This window comes from Triturus cristatus, chromosome 7 (genome assembly GCF_964204655.1).
Source record: "Triturus cristatus chromosome 7, aTriCri1.1, whole genome shotgun sequence".
NCBI classification, from domain to species: domain Eukaryota; kingdom Metazoa; phylum Chordata; class Amphibia; order Caudata; family Salamandridae; genus Triturus; species Triturus cristatus.
The window spans coordinates 1,362,235,591-1,362,241,662 of NC_140590.1; positions in this window are offsets into that span (position 1 = coordinate 1,362,235,591).

Below are 6,072 nucleotides of genomic sequence, written 5' to 3' on the forward strand. Positions count from 1 at the left end.
TGTATGTCCGCCTCCTATGGCCCTCTGCTGTGTTTGGGATGTGTGCCTGTCGTTGTTGGGCGGGTGGTTGGTCAGCCCGGTGGTCGTCATCCCTGTCCACCTCTATGGGTATCCCCCTTCTGGTGGCAATGTTGTGCAGTATTGCACATACAGCAATTATCCGACAGCATGTTTCTGGTTGGTATAACATGGCGCCGCCAGTCTTGTGGAGGATACGGAAGCGGCTCTTGAGAATCCCAAAAGTCCTCTCTATCACATTCCTCGTGCTGATGTGTGCAGCGTTGTAGCGATGTTCCTGCGGGGTTGCTGGATTTAAGTATGGGGTGAGTAAGTATTCCCGCAGGGCGTAGGCACTGTCACCTAGAAGATAGAAGCATAGACTTAGCATTGGTGATGTACATACATGTGTGGTGTTGTTGTGGGGAAGCGTATTTCTACGTACCTAGCAGGAGTCCCTCTCCAAATTCTCCGTTGATTAGTCGCCTGTGCATTCCACTGTTGCGGAAGATGTATGAGTCGTGTGTGCTCCCCGGGAATTGTGCCACTAGGTCCGTTATGATGTTATTGGCATCGCACACAACCTGCACGTTGATCGAGTGGTATGACTTGCGGTTCCGGAATATGTACTCATTTGCAGCTGGAGGGCATATGGGGATATGCGTGCAGTCGATGCATCCAATCACATGTGGGAATTGTGCCACCTGGTAGAAAGCCTGTTTGGTGCGGTCCAACTGCTGTGGGGTTGTGGGGAAGCTGATGTGTGTGTGGAGCATTGTCAGCATGGCATCTAGGAATTTCTTGAAGAAGCGTGACAGTGCGCTTTGCGAAACACCTCCGGCCACCGCAATTACACCCTGGAAACTCCCTGAGGCCAGTAGGTGCAGGCTGCATAGGACCTGAACGTGCGCAGGGATTGCATTTGTCTGGTGTGTCTGGTGCTGCAGTAATGGTTCCAGGTCTGCAATCAGGCGCATGATCATAGCGCGATTGAGGCGATACTTCTGGTACACCTCGTCCTCATTCTGCCCGAGCAAGGTTATGCGCAGTCTGAAAACTCGCTCCTGGACCCTTCTCCTGCGCTGTCCTGCTGCATTGATCCGCATCCTCCTTGCAAGCACGTAGAGGGCAGCCATTTTGTGGGAGCCAACAGGGTCTCCTGGGCCACCTTTAAGGGATTAGTGATTGCCTCAATCATTTGCACATGTAGGAAAAATTTTTGCATTGTCTTTTTTTTTTTTTTGTAACTTTACCTCCAGGTTTTGATTCCCCTTATTTAGCTCTTGCAAAATAGCGATTTTTGGGATTTTCGTTATTAGCGAGTTTTGTTGCATTGGGGTGCGATTCGTTATTTGCTATTGGCACTTTCCGGGAGCTAATAGTGATTTCGGTAACTGCTAATTCGGTATTTAGCGATTCGGTAACTTAGCATTTTTGGTATTACCGATTCGGTATGTTAGCGGATATTTATTTAGCGATTCGTTATTTGCTCACGTTTTGGGTTGATGCATTGGGATTGGGTATTTGGGACGCGCTACCGGGAGCTAATAAGGAATCGGTATTTTACCGACTGGATTTTGGCTTGATGCATGAGGCTGTGAGTACTTTATCACTGCTAACCTTGCTAAAGTGCATGTGCTTTTTCCTCTAAACATGGTAATATTGGCTCATACCCAATTTTCATATTTAATTTACTTACAAGTCCCTGTGCACTACACGTGCCCAGGGCATGTAAATTAAATGCTACTAGTAGGCTTGCAGCACTGCATGTGCCACCCACTTAAGGAGCCTTTATGTGCCATGCTGACCTGGCAAAAGAAAGCTTTTTGCCAGGCCCAAACCGTCCCATTTTAAACATATAAGCCACCCCTAAGGTAGGCCCAGAACAACCCAGAGGCAGGATGCACTGTATTTAAAAGGTAGGACATGTACCTTGAAGTTTTACATGTCCTGGTGGTGACAACTCAAAGACGTTTTTCCCTACAGAGAGGCCTATCTCTCCTTTAGGATAACATTGGGATTATCTTATTAAATTTTATAAGTGTAACTTCCAATTGGGAAGAGATAAACCTCCAAGTCTGGTGTATTTGGAATCCTAATTTAAAATCCTAACTTATGGTTAAGATTTTAAATTACAATTCTGAAAAGTTCACTTTTAGAAAGTTGGCAATTTCTTACTTTAGCCATTTGGTGGCTGCTACTTTTCTCTGATCACATGTCTGGGGTGGGTAACAGCAGGGCTCTTTGTGTACTTCAAAGGCCTGTTTTTGAAGTCTCCCCCACTTCAAAGGCTAAATTGGGTCTCTTCCACCACTACAACAGTACACCTTTTGACTTGTGAAGACTCTGCCAGGAAGAAGGACTGCTATGCTGCTGAAAGGACTGCCACTCTGCTTGACTGCTATTTTGCTTAACTGCTGCCTTTTAGTGCTGACCTGGTGCCTGCTGCCCTCTTGCCTGGATGGAGGGACTGAACCTGCATCACTTGAACCCAGAGTGACTCCAAGGGCTAACTCGCTGGCCTCCTCACCTGAAGTTTCAGGGACATAAAAACTTCCAACCAACCTGCTTTTATACCTGGGCTCTGCCATCTGTGAGTTTGCCCTGCTAAGTGGTGCTACCCCAGTCCTAAACCCTAGGAAGTGGGCCTAAGATGTTTCTCTTGCGGAACTGACGCATCCTCGCTGAGCAACGCATCCCTGAGCGGAACCGAGGCATTTCCTTGGCTGAGTGGCGCATCTTTGGGTAGAACCGACGTATCACTGCTGTTGAGTGTATTTGAACCATTGCAAAAGACTCGCATCACCGCTGCTTCCTGCATCTTGGGACCGACATATTGCATTCAAAACTGCTACTGCGCAACGTTTTTCCCGGGCTCAAGTTCCTTGCATCCCTAGTTGATGTCAGCTTCGAGGATGATGATGAACCTCCGTATCGCAGCTTCACCACTCATGGGAACTGAGGCATCATCTCAGCTACGCCTCGCATTCTCTACAGCAGCCTTTGCATCGCAAGCCCCGTCGACAGGATCCTTGGCATCGACGCATCAGGATCGCGCAGCACAGCCACGTCGCATCTCGGAACCAGCGCTTTGTCTCTGCTGCGCAACACATCTCCGACGCGGATCCAAGCAACGCGCTGCAACCAGGATTTAAGGTTTTTTGATCAGTGGACCTAACTGGGTCCCTGTAGCCAGCCTGTGCACCACTGTGGTCAGCCTGAACCTTTGACTTCGTCCCGGTCTGGTGCGACCAGATATCCCTCAATAGCGCATTGTGCTTTTTGGCGCTATCTCTTACTTTAAACTTTAAAATTCCATATCTCTAGTTCTACTGGTTGTATTTTTGTCATTTTGGTCTTGTTTTATTTATTAAATCAAAGTCTATTTTTCTGAACAGGTGTGGAATCTTTTTGTGTGGTGTATTCACTGTTTTACTGTTTGAAATGTTGCACAAATACGTTACACATTGCCTCCAAAGTTAAGCATGACTGCTCTGTGCCATGCTACCAGAGGGTGAGCACAGGTTAATTTAGGGGGTTGCTTGTGCCTTAACCTGGGTAGGATTGTGTTTACTGTTTGACCAGGGCATATAACCTAGTCAACCAGGAACCCAGTTTCTAACATTGGTTATCAGTTGTGAGGATAGCAATTGTGTTTGTGCCCTGCCATACAGAGATTTTGTGTACACTAATATTCCGCATACATGACTAATGTGAATTTTTAATTCTCCCTAATTGGCATTTGTTAGAAATGGGGGTCTCTAGTTGACGGTGGCTTGCACCCTGTTTAATAGGGACCCTTTTTTCTAGTCAGGGTAAGGGAGTTACACACCCAAGATAACCCCTGCTCACCCCCTTGGTAGCTTGACACGAGCAGTCAGGCCTCTCTCAGAGTCAATGTGTAAAGTATTTGCACCTAAACACACGGTAACACAGTGGAAACGCTATGAATGGACACCACACCTGTTTAGAAAAATAACTAACCTTTATCTAAACCAAACAAGACCAAAACAACAAAAATCCACCATACATATATCTAGATGTCACTTAAAAAAGGTTAAAAACAGTTCAGTACAAATAAAACTATGGATGTATCACTTTTTGTACAAAGTTACCTGAGATCGGTCAAAATCACTCATGAAAACAGGTGCAGGGGAGGTGAGGCGCCAGAAAGCAAGGCGATGTGTCGGTTCCTTACATGCAGGCAAGGTGATATGTCTGTTGCTTGCTCCCAGGGGAGGTGATGCGTCGGGTCCCTGCGGCTACACAGGGGAGGTGATGCGTCAGTTCCTTACTGTGAGAGGGCGTGATGCGTCGGTTTCTTACTGCCGGGGGAGGTGATGCGTCGACTTTCCAGACACGCAGCCTTGGTTCCTTACTGAAGCCTAGCGTCGATGTAGATTTGGCACAGAGGTGTGATGCGTGGAAATCCAGACACACTGGAGCTTGATGTGTTGACAGCAAACAGGGGCTTTGCCGATTTCTTCAGCCGCAGTCCTCGATGCATCGATATTCTCAGCCACACAGATGAGCCTGCAGAGGAGCCAGAGTGGTGGTCTTGGACTTTGGAGACATGGTGTGCGGAACTCGGGCTGCAGCGGTTTCCTTGGCTGCTGGTAGGTGCCGCACAGCGGTGTTGAATGAAAAATTCTCCCGCACAGTGGTGCTGCATCAGAAAAAAACAGGGGCTGGAAGGGTGATGCATGGATTTTCAAGTCCAGGAGCAGCAGAACCTCCTCCAAGGGCCCAGAACTGGAATTGGCACCACTTGGCAGGTTAGAACTCCCAGTAGTGGAATTTAGGGATGCTGTAGATGAAGTCTTTGATGTCCCTGAGACTTCTTAAGCACACACAAGCCCATAGAGAATCTTCATACTCATGATACCAAAGTAAAGTCCAGTCTTTATCCTCTCCAAGACAGAACCAGACCCTGCAGGTCAACCCAGCAAAGCAACACAGCAAAGTGGCAGTACTCCTCCTGACAGCACTCCAGCTCTTTCTCTTGGTAGAGTATCCTCTTGATCCAGAAGTGTTCTAAAGGTCTCAGGGTTTTATGACCAATACTTATTATACCCCTTTTGACCTTTGAAGTAGGCATTCTTCAAATGATTGGCTTCAGACACACTCCATGGGGGCAGAGACAACATTGTGAGAGGCCAGGCACAGGCCTATTCAGGGTACGGTAACAGCCACTCCCACCACTCTAGCTCAAGAAGGGCCATCAGCCTGGTGATGGGCCATCAGGATATGCAGGGCACACCTCAACTCCCTTTGTGTGACTGTTTCGAGTGAATGCACTAACAGGCCCCTGTCAGTCTAAACCAGACGTTGATTCCACAGGCAGGCAGAGGCACAGGATGGCAAAGCAAGAAAATGCTCAATTTCCAATAAGTGGCATTTTCAACCACACAATTTAAATCCACCTTTACTAAAAGATAAATTTTTAAATTCTGAGCTCTGAGAACCCAAACTCCAAAACTCTAGCTGTTCCCAATAAAAAGTTACACTTATAAAATGTTACATGGCAGCTCCAATTATAGCCTTTGGGAGAGCTAGTCCTTGCAATAGTGAACAAACAAAATGGCAGTATTTTATTATCAGGACACGTAAAACACACCGGTACATGTCCTACCTTTCACATACACTGCAGCCTGCCCTTGGGGGTACCTTAGACCTACCTTAGGGGTGTCTTACATGTAGTAAGAGGGAAGGTTAGGACCTGACAAGTGGGTGCCCTTGACAGGTCGACATGGCAGTTTATGACTGCACTCACAGACACTGCAATGGCAGGTCTGGGACAGGTTTACAGAGCCACTCATGTGAGTTACAAAACTAGTGCTGTGGGCCAATAGTAGCATTTGATTTACAGGCCCTGGGCACACACTGTGCACTTTACTAGGAACTTGCCAGTAGGTCAAATATGCCAATCATGGAGACTCAATCAGAATCACAATGTATACAGAGAGTACAGGCACTTTAGCACTGATTAGCAGTGGTAAATTGCCCGAGTCCTAAAGGCAACAAAATCAGGTCAGAAAAATAGGAGGCAAAAGGCAAAAAGGCAGGGGATAAACC